At 33.5% G+C, this 13,773-nt stretch overlaps 1 non-coding gene across 1 annotated transcript; it reads right to left on the bottom strand.

Annotated features, from left to right (window-relative positions):
- Positions 1-804: 804 nt before the first annotated feature.
- On the bottom strand, positions 805-911 carry LOC128281159 (small nucleolar RNA R71). Its single transcript, XR_008271371.1, has one exon. It is a non-coding gene; the product is annotated as a small nucleolar RNA R71 (small nucleolar RNA).
- Between the last annotated feature and the right edge of the window lie 12,862 nt (positions 912-13,773).

Raw genomic sequence — 13,773 nt, 5'->3', positions numbered from 1 at the left:
GCACTTGCCTTTTCGTTGTGATAATAGTTAGTCTAGGTTTGATCTTCATTATAAATATTTATTACTTGTTACGAATCACGTGATCAAGTTTTTGGCGCCGTTGTCGGGGAACTAAAATATTAGGAATGCTCAATTTTTATTACTTTAGTCATTTATTTTTCTTGCAATTTAATTTAATTAAATTATTATTATTTATTAATTTATTTTTTTCCTTCTCTTGGCAGGTTTTTATAGTTTATGACTAGAAGAAACCCATCCGGACCATTACTTTTTGACGAAGAAATCGATCGTACAGTTTGTAGAAATCCAAGAGAGATAAGGCGCATCTTAGGATACATAGAGAATGAGCAAGAAGACGATACTCAACCCCCAACCGAAGAGATGGCTGAAAACCAAGGCAATTAGCTACCTCCTGCAATTGCGACTAATCAAAATCCTGCTCCACGCACGATGTATGATTATGATAAACCTTCTTTAATAGGAACTGAATCTAGTATAGTTAGACCTGCTGTAGCTGCAAATGAATTAAAACCTAACACTATTCAGATGATACAGTAGTTTGTTCAATTTGATGGTTTGCAGGATGAAGATCCCAACGCTCACTTAACAAATTTTCTGGAATTTTGTGATACATTTTAAATCAACGGCCTTTCTGATGGTGCCATTCACCTTCAGTTATTTCCTTTTTCATTGAGGAACAAAGCTAAACAGTGGTTGAACTCGTTACCACGAGGGTCTATCACTACTTGGGAACAAATGACCGAGAAATTTTTACTGAAATATTTTCCGCCAGCTAAAATGGCTAAATTACGTAATGATATCTCTTCTTTTGTGCAGATAGATTTAGAAACACTTTACGATGCATGGGAGAGATACAAGGACTTACTGAGAAGGTACCCTCACCATGGGTTACCGCTTTGGCTGCAAGTACAAACATTCCACAATGGTCTGAATCCCTCGACTCGGCAAATGGTTGACGTAGCTGCTGGCGGAACCATCAACAACAAAACACCTGAAGAGGCTTATGAATTCATTGAAGAAATGTTACTGAATAACTATCAGTGGAAAGTCATGAGGACTAAGCCAACAAAAACAACCAACGTTTATAACGTCGACTCAGTTACTATGCTGTTAAATCAGGTAGAACTTCTCAATAAAAAGATTGATGGTTTACTTGGTTCTACGCAGGTACATCCAGTAATGAGGTGTGACTCAAGTGGAGGTGTGCATACAGAATATCAATCCTTCAATCCCACAACCGAAGAGGAACAAGTAAACTATATGGGTAACAATAACTTTAGATCTCAAAATAACCTATACAGTAATACTTATAATGCAGGTTGGAGGAACCACCCAAATTTTTCATGGGTCAGTCCAGGAAATCAAAGACCACAACAACCACCTTACCAACAAGAAAAGAAGCCAAATCTTGAAGAGATGTTCTCAAAGTTCATATTAGTTTCAGAAACCTATTTTTAGAATACCGAGACAGCACCTAAGAATCAACAAGCATCAATCTAAGGGCTCGAAACTTAGATAGGCCAGCTATCCAAACTAATCTCCGAACGACCACAAGGTAGCTAGCCAAGTAACACTGAACCCAACCCAAGGGAATAGCTCAACGCAATTAATATCCAGAATGATGAAAGAGTAATTGAGCCTGAACCAGAACCAAGGTAAAAAACAGTGGTAAGCAAAGGGAGAGATAAGGTAGATCAAAATACAAACAAACCAGTGACTGTCGAATATAAACCTCGTATGCCATACCCTAACGCAATAAGAAAAGACCGCTCAGACAAAAAATTCGGTAAATTCCTTAAACTTTTAAAAAAATTACATATTAACTTACCGTTTATTGAAGCTTTGTCGCAGATGTCAAATGCAATACAATTTTTAAAAGAGATTTTAGTAAATAAGTGGAAGTTGGACGAAGCATCATATGTGGAGCTAAATGCAGTCTGCTCAGCTATTCTACAGAATAAGCTACCCTACAAATTGAAAGATCCAGGGAGTTTTACAATTTCTTGCTTAGTTGGTAGTTTAGATATAAGTCATGCATTAGCTGATTTAGGGGCTAGTATCAACGTAATGCCTTAGAAAATGTTTAAGCAACCAGGTTTTGGGAAACCTAAACAAACTAGGATGAGCATTCAATTGGAAAACTATAAGATTTCCTAGGGGTATTATTGAATATCTACTCGTGAAAGTAGATAAGTTCATATTCCCCGTTGATTTCGTTGTTCTAGACATAGAAGAGGATAATAACATCCCTTTGATTTTAGGGAGGCCCTTTTTAGCAACTACTAAAACAATTATTAGTGTTGGCACAGGTGAGCTTACACTTCGTGTGGAAGACGAAACGGTCACCCTTTAAGCTCGTAATTCTGGCATCACATCGAACATTGAAGGTAATAGTCCACACCAATATACTAAAACTGACAATATGACTTTGTAGAAATTAAGCTTCAAAGAAGTTCATGAGTCATGTTCCAGAAATGATAGAGAACACAATCATGAATAACGAAGGCTACGGATAGAGAAGCTAGACGAATGACGAGCACACTAGCTAAGAACATATGATAAACCAAAACTACGCCAAAACAAGTCGATGCCTCTCCTAATCAACTTAAGGTTGGTGATAAAGTCTTACTAGAAGCCGCAGATCCCCACATTGTCACTTCCACACCGAATGAGGAGATCCCTCTTACGGTACTCAGTATTTTTCCATTCGGTATGGTGGAGGTGAGTCACCCCAAGTTCGGCACTTTTAAGGTAAACAACACTCGATTAAAACCCTATTTTGATGAGATTGATAGCAAGAATGAGGAGTATAAACTCTTCGTACCACCCTGACCATTCACCGGAGAGGTAAGACGAGCTTAGACTATAAATAAGCGCTTCTCAGGAGACAACCCGAGTACTAACGATTGTAAATTATTTTAAATAATTTTAAATTCAAGTTTTAAACATTTAGGTCACTAACAGGGTATTTGAAGCACAAGTTCCCAACTCCACACAGCCGATAACATGGCCGTGCTTAAGGCCGTGTGACCAACACGGAGGAAAACACGACCATGCAAAAATAGGGTAAATGATTTCCCCAAAACACGGGATGCGATAAATTGCCACGACCGTGCGACATGGCCGTAGGCGAACTTGATAGGTGAACATGGGTGTGAGAATGGAAAAACACGGGCGTGCCAGGGGCAAGGCTCGATTCTGTTTCTTCGACATAGGCGTGAGACACGCCCGTGCCGTTAAGCCGTGGACAACAATACACAGGCGTGGGAGAAGTGAACAAAGCTAGGCATGACCGTGCGACATGGCCGTGTACCACACACGTCCAAGCCACACGGGCGTGGGATAATAACTGGGCATGACCTAAATTGCAAAATTTGAAAAACATGAGCTCACCTTTAGAGTACACGGGCATGGCCCTAGGCCGTATGTAATACCCCTACCCGTATTCATTGCCGGAATAGGGTACGAGGCATTACCGGAGTTTACGAATTAAATTTTTTTTATATTCAATATAGCCCCTTTATAAATATCTCACCTTCCCTGCAATATTAAATCGAGACCAATCCACATCAACCAAATCAATTCAACATATTTTCAAGATAAATTCACGCATATTTATAAGATAATGTCATCACATATCTAAAACTAGGTTTGTTAACCATACTAATGGCTAACTTTACATTCATTTCACGTTAACATTTACTTTGTTAGCTTATACATGCCATTGATTTCCAAAATAAAGTTTCTTTATATACCGAAATCCTGAGGTTGACACTGTGATGTGTCTCCGACCAAATTCGACCTCCGAGCTCTTAACACTACAAAACAGGGAAAAAGGAAACGGGGTAAGCACTTTGTGCTTAGTAAGCTCATGTAACAAGAATTATACTTACCTAATATTTTCAATACAATATAATAAACATTCATATATCCATTCAATGCATTATTACCCTAACATGCACAAACTCAACATTCAAGTTAGTACAATAATTTCCATGTATCAATAATATATATACCATGATTGATGAGCCCATCAATACCATGATTTCCATTTCCTTGTTATTTTTCCATATTTATCCCGTTGAATTTATCGGAATTTCGATGGATTTTCAGAGGTACACATTTATTGTACAATTCCGGGTCTGTCAATTCATATTCATGTAAGTACATATCCATTTCAGAGAGCACACTCCCGCAAACCTCAACCTTGCAGCGGGATTACCAGTCCAGGCTAAATCCCCTGCAATATAAACTCATAGAGTTTTGTCGGGATTACCAGTCCAGGCTAAATTCAGACCCAATTCGGATTACCCGTCCGGGCTAAATCCATTTTACACATATTCTTCGGGAGGGCTATATCAGAATAGGATCACCCGTCCGGGCTATATCCTTTTTACCGTCAATTCCTTTTCAGAGATCCATCGAATTTTCCTTTCATTCAAACGGGATTTCTTCCCATTTTATCAAATATATAAATGTTTCATAAATTTCCATATAATGAACATTCAAATCATATTCATATCAAAAACATGCATTTCAAGCATTTACGAATATAATTCAAGTTACACGAGCTTACCTTGATACTTGTTTGTAAACAATAAAAATCTACTAATCCCGAACTTTTTCCTTTCCTCGATCTAGCTTCATATTTGAATCTTCCGGATCTAAATAAATAAATTTAATTATCAATTTAATACATTTCATGTTCATATGCAACATTCTCTATAATTCAACTATTATTTGTTGTTCATTCAAAGCTATCTATTTGAGTCATAGTCACTAAATTATTTATAACTCGAGCTACGTAACTCTAAATTAAGATCCGTTAATTTTCCCTGAAACTAGACTCATATATATTTTTACCATAAAATTTTAAGAATTTTTGGTGCAGCCAATAAGTACATTTTATTCTTTAAAGTCACCCTTATTCTACTGTCTGACAGTTCCAACCCTTCTTCACTAAAAATTAATTATCTCACAGTACAGAACTCGGATAATATTCCTGTTGATTTATCCTGAAAATAGACTCATTATGGATTCTAAACATATAACTTTAAGCCTCTAATTATTTTTCTCCAATTTTTGGTGATTTTACAAAGTCAGAACAGGGGAACCCGAATTCATTCTGACCTTGTCTCACAAAATTCATTATATCTCATAATTTACAATTCAATTGCTTACATCGTTTCTTCTATAAGAAACTAGACTCAATAAGATTTAATTTCATATTTTTTTCATCTTATAATTTTATTTCTACAATTTATGGTGATTTTTAAAAGTTAGTCTACTGCTGCTGCCCAATATTGTTTTAGTGCAAGCTGTTTATTACCATTTTTTCCTTAAGCTTTTAATAAATAACAATTTTATCCCTACTTAATTAGCCTCTCAATTGAGCTGATTTTTCTAAATTAATACTTTATTCTATCACCTTAAAATAGTTTACAACCTTTAAGAATAAAAAATTCAGCAATAGACTTTAATTCCAAACATTTTCACAATTAGGTCCTAAAAATCAATTTCTATTGAACTTACCTAATAAAATCATCTCATAAACAAATTAAAGCTTTAATTTCATTTTATTTCATCATAAAATTACAGCACTCAACCATGGTGACTTTCAATTTCATCCATGAAATCAAAAACTAATGAATTTAGTAGTAGGACCTAGTTGTAAAAGTCTTAGAAACACAAAAATTACAAAAAAAGGCAAGGATTAACTCACTTGGTGAAAAAATTATGGAATACCAGCTTAGATAACCCTTATATGGCATTTTTAGCTGCTGGAATTGAAGAGAAATGAAGAGAAATCTAGATATTTCCTATTTAGTCCTAGTTTTATTTAGTTAATTTTGCAATATTCCAATTTTTCCCTTAATTTATCAATTTTCCTGCTGATTTCATACCCTTGCCATCCAGCCCAAATAAATTTTGGGTCTAATTGCCTTTTAAATCCTTTCTCATTAGACTCTTAAGCTATTTAATCATTCTAGCAACTTTTACACCTATTACAATTTAGTCCTTTTCATTTAATTGAGTACCCAAACATTAAAATTTCCTAACGAAATTTTAATACCACATTAATAACATTTCATAAATATTTATAAAATTATTTTTGACTCGGTTTTAAGAGATAGAGGTCTCAATACCTTGTTTTTACCCAATTTCTTCAATAATTTCTTTTTCTTTCTAATCACTAAATTGGTAAAATTTTTCTATCAATATTTTCATACGATTTTCCTATCATATCAATTTTCAAGCAAAAATATTGAAATAAATTTCTCTTTAAATCGGATCTATGGTTATGAAACCATTGTTCCGATAACCTTGAATTTAGGCCATTACACCGTGTGCACCTCTCTTATATAAGCAAGTCACTGTTCATTTTCTTCTTCCTTTCAAAACCCTAGCCGAAATCTCCCATTCTCCACTCCTTATTCCCTATTCCAGCCACCATTCCCCATATTCTCATTTCCCTAACCATCAAACCATCCTAAAATCCACTTCCCCTACCTTAATCCTCACTTTCCCATATCTTTTCCCTCCATTTTCTTTCCACACGGCTATACCCCCTGCTACGCCCGTGCGCAGCCTTCAATTCCGTTTTTAAAGCTCAATCTCTCTCCCTTAGCGCCTTCAATTTCATCTTCAAGAGGAAAGAAAACCGCCGTACCAGCCTCAAAAAAGAGGAAGGGAGCGTCATCTTCCGTGGGTCCACATCTCATCGCGAACCATCCAGTGATGAAGATGTTTAGAAATATTTATTTTATTATTTTATGTTTTTAATTTTTATTCAAAGTACTTTTTAATTTTTAATTTATTTTTTAGCAAATTTAAAATTTTATTATAAATTTCGGTTATTTCTTTTCGAGTACTTATTCTTCCTACTATCCCCTAAAAAGTTCCTGATTTTATCACAGTTATATAGAGCTCTTAAGCTCATCCTCACATAGGAACTAAAACTCCACCGGGAAAGGTTCTCTACGACTGCCATGTCCTACTCGACCACGACCATAGCTACCATTAGATATAGTATTCTTTTGGCGCAGGACTTATGGCCTAATGAGCCTCTATGACCGCCGGAGTATCCTCCTCCACTCTCGAACTGATCACTCTCCAAAACTCTAGTTCGAGGAATTCATCGTACAGGAAGTTTCACTTCTCTCCCTATCTTATTTTTATACTCTAATATCTATCTTTGTACATTGAGGGAATGTGCATCTTAAATGTGGGGGGTATTTATTTCATTATCAGAAAAATCCCTGAATAATTATCTTGTTCTCTTGAAAAAACTCTCATATCATATTCAGGATAAATTTTAATTAATTTATGATTTTGATTGATATATCTTGAATTAAAACATAGGGATTTATGCATTGATTATTTAAACTTTAAGACAATAGAGAATCAAGCATGATGAGTTGATTTTTAAGAATTCAAAATCTTAGGTTGTTTCCCTAAGTCTAGGTATTACTTTGAATTGGAATTCACGAGTCTAAACATCAAAAAGCCATAATTTTTGTGAGATTTTTGAGCCTTTTGAGCATCTATTCATCCTTTCATGCTCACTTTTATTATTGCTTTAAGTGCGTCACTATTGAACTGTTATTCTAGAACTTGCTTGATTATGCATGTCGAAACCACACCATTTGATTTGATATATCAAAATGATTAAGGCACTTAGGATTAACCCACTTATGCCATGAAAAGCCTACCTCCACGATTAACCTCTAGTAAACCCCCTTGAGCCTAACAAACCATTTCTTGTATTACCTTTAATATTAATCTTTAACCTATTATTGTTGAAATCCCCTAAATTAATCCCTATTTTTGTCAAGATTTGAGTTGAATGGATTTCCTAGCTATGTTTTTTTCTTGATATTTAGTCTATATTATTTAACTTGTTCCTAAAAAAAAAAAAACAAACACAACTATGTATGCATATCTATAATTTCCTATTCTGAGAGAAGCTCTTTTGTACGCAAGTGAAGATTAACTCTTTTTTTAGTTAGGCAACTTTTCAATTCAATCTCGATTCTAACCCTTTCTTTCAGTTTGTGACCACACCCCCTAACCAGGCCTTATTACAACCCTTTAAAGACCTTTTGATTGATGTATCATATTAAATTAAAGTGGTGGAGATTTGATTTTCATGCAAGCCTATGATAATGACTTTCCATTATTGACTATTGAGTGCTTCCTTTATTGTCCTTAAAACACCTTGAGTGATTTGAGTGAATCTTTAGTGAGGATGTAAAACTCTGTGATATTCTGAATTAAAGGTAATTACTTAGATGAGGGAAGACACCTATGTTTTCGGAATTAAATGCTCAACTTGAAATGATTGAAACTTTTATGTTCTTTTAGTTAAATTCTCAATGTATGATTACCTATGGATTAATTTGAGATATTATTGATAGAAATTATAAGTTGAGAAGGATTTATTTTGATTATGAGTTGAGAATTTTGCTTGAGGACAAGCAAATGCTTAAGTGTAGGGGTATTTGATAAATAGTAAATTATACACCATTTTACCCCATGTTTAATGCATTTTATGGATGATTTCTCATTAGGATTGGTGAATTTGATGTTTCTAATGCTTTAATTTCATGTTTTATACTTAGGAGAGCATAGGAGAGCGAAAAGAACGAGAAACGGGCCAAAAACGGAAAAAATAGACGAAAGTACGAAATCAACACGGTCTGGACCTCCTCACACGAACAGACCATACGGCCGTGTCAATCTGGCAGAATTGGAGCACGACTCACACGGGCGTGTCCTTGCCGAGCCCAAGTTAAGTCCAATTCAGAAAAGGCCACTTTTGAGGGCTTCTAGGTATTCCAAAGCCTATAAATATACCCTAGAAGAGGAGAAAAAGGAGATGGAGAATAGGGGGTAAGGAATTACCCCAAGGAAGCCGATTGATCCATCTCAGAAGACGGATTCATTATCAAGACTGAAGATCTCTCCTCAATTTCCCTTCAGGAGTTTTGGGTTTTCTTTATGTTTGTACTCTTTATTCTTCTGAGATGTTTTCTTATTTAGTTATGAACTAAATCCCCTAAATACCTAAGGAGAATGAAACCTAAGACGAATCTTGTTATTATTTTCTGAATCGTATGATAAATATTTAACTTGTTATTAATTATGTGTTCTTAATTCTTGTTTTGATATCCCAGGATACTGATTCAAGACATGCTCTTATTCAGAGAAGGAATAGACCCTGTCTAAGAGTACTTTTGTCATAATTAAGTGGAGTTGATTGCGCGCCTAGAAATAGGGTGACAAGATTTTGCCGGATTAGGGTGAAACCTAATAAGGAGATCCATAGATCGAGTTAATGCAACCCTAGAGTGTTAATTAGAGAAAAGTCTCGGTTATTCAATCTAGGGATTAGACGTTATTAGTCTTGAATAGGGATAATAACATAACTTAGGGATCTCTACGGAACAAGTTGAATGAATAAATCGTCCGATTCGGAGCCAGAATAACAAGTAAAGTCTAGTTGAATTTTTCCTTAGGTATTGTCTCAAGTCAATCGATTTTCCCAAAAGCAATTCCTCAACTCTTTTCTCTGTGAGTTCTTAGTTTGGATAATTAGTTAAATTAAAACAAAACCCCATTATTCTTAGGCTAGATAATAAAAAGACAGTCATTACTAGTACTTTTGGTTCCCTTGGGTACAATATCTCGGTCTTGCCATTACTATACTATTGTTCGATAGGTGCACTTGCCTTTTCGTCGTGATAATATTTAGTCTAGGTTTGATCTTCATTATAAATATTTATTACTTGTTACGAATCACGCGATCAATAACTTTTGCTCCTATCTCATCTCACCCCTTTCTACTTCAAACCCATTCCCCTCCTTTTTTTTTTTGAATATTCCCCTCCCATTTATTTCCCCCTTCAAATTTTACTCCCTCAACCTCCAAAACTTTTTATTTTTCCCCTAAACTTTTACTTCTCACCCTTTACCTCCAAATAAAAAATTAAAATCATCCAAAAAATTCCTAAATCTAAATAATAATTTTATTTATATCTACTATTTATATTATTAAATTAAATTTCACATTTTGTACTATTTATATTATTGAATTGTTTTATCATATTGAATTTTTATAAATTTTTGTTAAAATTAAATTATTGATGATGCCATAAAATATTCATGTTAAAATTTTATATTGGTATCAATTTCACATTTTATCTTTAAGATAATTTTATTAAAAATCACATTTTTACATTTAATATATTTTTTAATTTCAAAATACATAGTGCCAAGAATTAGAAGATAATTGAAGCAACTAAGCAAGCAAAGAAGTTAACCTGTATATAAAATATTAACAAATAAATTATAAGGAGGTGAAAGTTAATAACAAATTTGATTACAATGGGTGACATTGATTACAATGACCTAAAACATATTTTTTTAATTTAACTCAAACAAATATATTCGATTTGATTCGATTCGAATTCCATCTCACTCGACTCAATTCGAGAAAATTTCAAATCGAGTTAGGATGATAAAATATGATTCGTCAACTCGATTAACTCGAAATTTTTTTCATTCGATTCGATTTGATTCGATCGAACGCTCACCCCTAGTTAAGGAGTATGTGAAGGAGTTTAGTGAGTTAATGTTCCAAATCACTGATCTGAGGGAAAAAACATTCTTTTATTTCATGGATGGGTTGAAACCGTGGGTGAAGTAGGAATTGGAACGTCGAGGGGTCTTAGAACTGTCCAAATCCATTATCATGGCAGAGTCCTTAATCGAGTTTGTTCTGAGAAAAGACAAGTCTGAGTCTTCTAAGCCCAATGAGAAGGGAAGGACGATGAAGAAGGACAAACTAGGTATAACAACGGTAATGGTGGTAATGGGAAACCACAAAATAGGAAAGGGAAACCCAAAAACCCGAAGGAAAAAAAGAGCGAGATAAATTCCTAACTTGGTGGAACAGATTGAACCAACTCTTGAACCTGACATGACTACCCCAATGTTTAGAACTCATTCGCCTAGCCCAAATCTTCAAGATGAGTTGTCAAAGTTGATGGACTTATTACAATATATGCAGTGGCAACAACAAGCTTATTGGAGATACTAAGAAATACAAGATTACTCAATTAGAGATGCTTTTAAGAAAATGTTTCACAATCTGTTTGTTTTTGCGCTTTAATTTCTAGACTTTATATTCAATCCATGGACTCAATTGTTGAGGAAGGAGCAAGGCAATTCAAGCAAAAACAAGGACGATAAAGCAAAAGATGGGTCGAATTCTGAGGGATCTGCAAATAAATAAAAAGGGGGATCTTGTCTTTACTTTATTTTACTTTTTAGGATATTTTAAGTTTTTATTTTTAAGCTTTTAGGATATTCTTTTTTCTCGCATATTAAAACAAGAGGTTGAAATCATTAATAAAATTGAACAATTTGCAAAATAAGAAGTGTGGCAATATATATGAACATGTCTAGGATTGGATCTATCTAGGAAAATCTTGGTATTTAAGTAGTCAAACTTGACTCACCTCATTTTCCTGGGATCTTACCTGGTGTACAATATCTATTCACTTCTATATTTGTGTTTCTTCTATATATTGTTTTTAACAATTGAGACATTTTTCATCTTAAGTAGGGGACCAAAATTTGAAATTGTTTTTTTTTCTTTTCAGAATTCATTTTTCCTATCCAATTATGATTAAGTTATATTTTGCTCAAAAATTTAAATTTTTGTTAATTATGCTAAACTTTAGTATAAATAAAGTTATATTATCTCAATATTTGCTATGTTAGCTGAATTATGACATAAATGTTACTCTTAATAAAGTACGCAAATCAGACCATGAATTTTTTAATTCCTTAGAAAAGCTAAGCGTGCATGAAAGTTTAGGTATTGACTTAGTAATTTCTTGAGGCAAAATCCTAGAAGGCATGGAATTTTGAAAATTATTTAGACAGACTTTTTTTGAATCGTTTAAGTCTTTCAAGTCAATCTTAATGAATATTTATCCCTTAAAACCCAACTTTGAGACTATATGGCTTGATTTTATTCGAACCTTGCAATAATAAGCCATCCATTCTCTTATAATTATCTTTAAATTTGTCCCAAAAACTAGACCCAGTTTATCTGGAATATTCTCTAAAAATAAGTTTGAGAGAGTTGAGAAGAAGTATCAAATGCTCAAAAAAATTGTAGTACATGCGGTAATATGCTTGAATGTGTATGTAGTAAAAAAATAGACGTACAAGGAGCATGTGTCAAGTGCAAAATTAGTAGGTGAAGTTGGAAGTATTTATTCCGAAGGTCAGATGGAAACTGAGTCTAGGGTTCTTGGCTTAAAATTATCTATCTTTTACCTACCCCTAGCCAAGCTATGTTACAACCTATTTAAAAGACTTATTGATTCAAATTTCTATGGTGACTACATTAGTGGAGAGAAATTGAAAAACGCAACTTATGAAGGCATAATTAAACTTAAGGATTGCAACTTAGTCTTAAACAAGGAAATAAGAGTTAAATGGTATGAATTTAGAATATATTTTATTAAGAAAACGTTTAGTTATTCTTGCTGTCATGGTAATAATTGAGAATAATTTTGAGCAATATGTATGCTTAGGTTACATAGTTTCAGAATTTTTGTTCTTGAGTATAATTACACTAAACTCATAATTGTAGGAAATGATTTTTGAAGAAATTTTTCAAAGTTGATTTCTTTAAAATTCTTTTTCAATTTGTGCATTACTCGAGACAAGTAATGAATTAAGTTTGGGGTGTGGAAACACAAAATTATATAGACTTTTCAGCACCTTTTGAGCACTAATTCATGCAAGTTCTAAGTATTTTTTGTCGAATTTTATACTTTTATTACTAAATAATTAATTTGATCTTAATTATTAAGCAAAGTAATCACCTTGCATAACTTATAAGATTGTTGTGATTATAATATAGGAATATATTTAATTCACCCTCTCTTATATTTGCTTATGAAAATTGATTGATTAATCTAGCAACAATATAGATGTTCAGAAGAGGACCTGTAACACCCCTTAACCCGTATCTATCGCCGGAACAGGGTTACAGAGTATTACTGGAACTTTCAGAACATTTTTAGATAATTCACGTAAATTGTAACAGCCCGGTTTTAGCTAAATCAGAACAGTGGTTTCGGAACCACAAATCCGATGTCAGAAAATTATTTTAATATTATTTTTTGCATTTACAGCATGTTATTTGATATGTGTGAAAATTTTGTGAGCTAATTTTATTGATTGGTTGGTTAATTTGATAAAAAGGATTAAATCGCGTAAAATGAAAAAGTTACACTCTACTTGTTAAAGGTGTTTAATTGCTATGATTTAATAAATCAAAGGTCCTTATAATGTTATTAGTCCATGGTTAGTGTAAGTGGACAATTATGGCGATCCATTATACGTTTTTATATGTTTATAACAAAGGTTATTATAGTAAGTTGATAAATTAAGTTAATTAAAATATAGCAAAACATGAATTTGTGTTCATCTTCTTCCTTGGTGACCGAATATCAAAGGAAAAAGAAAGGGTTTGAATCTTTCTAAGTTTCGACACACTCTTAGCTTGATTAAGGTAGGGTTTTAGCTCAGTTTTTGATGATTTCTATATTTTTATAATCGTTGCAACTCAATCTAGCTAGCTCGTACCTTTAATTTTGAAACTGTTAAAGATTTTGAGAGTTACCATTGTTGAATCTATGTGTTCTTTGTTGTTTAATGTTGAAATAT

The sequence above is a fragment of the Gossypium arboreum genome, chromosome 9 (genome assembly GCF_025698485.1).
Source record: "Gossypium arboreum isolate Shixiya-1 chromosome 9, ASM2569848v2, whole genome shotgun sequence".
Lineage (NCBI taxonomy): Eukaryota > Viridiplantae > Streptophyta > Magnoliopsida > Malvales > Malvaceae > Gossypium > Gossypium arboreum.
The sequence above is the reverse complement of the archived record's forward strand: the minus strand, read 5'-3'. Positions and strand labels throughout refer to the sequence as shown.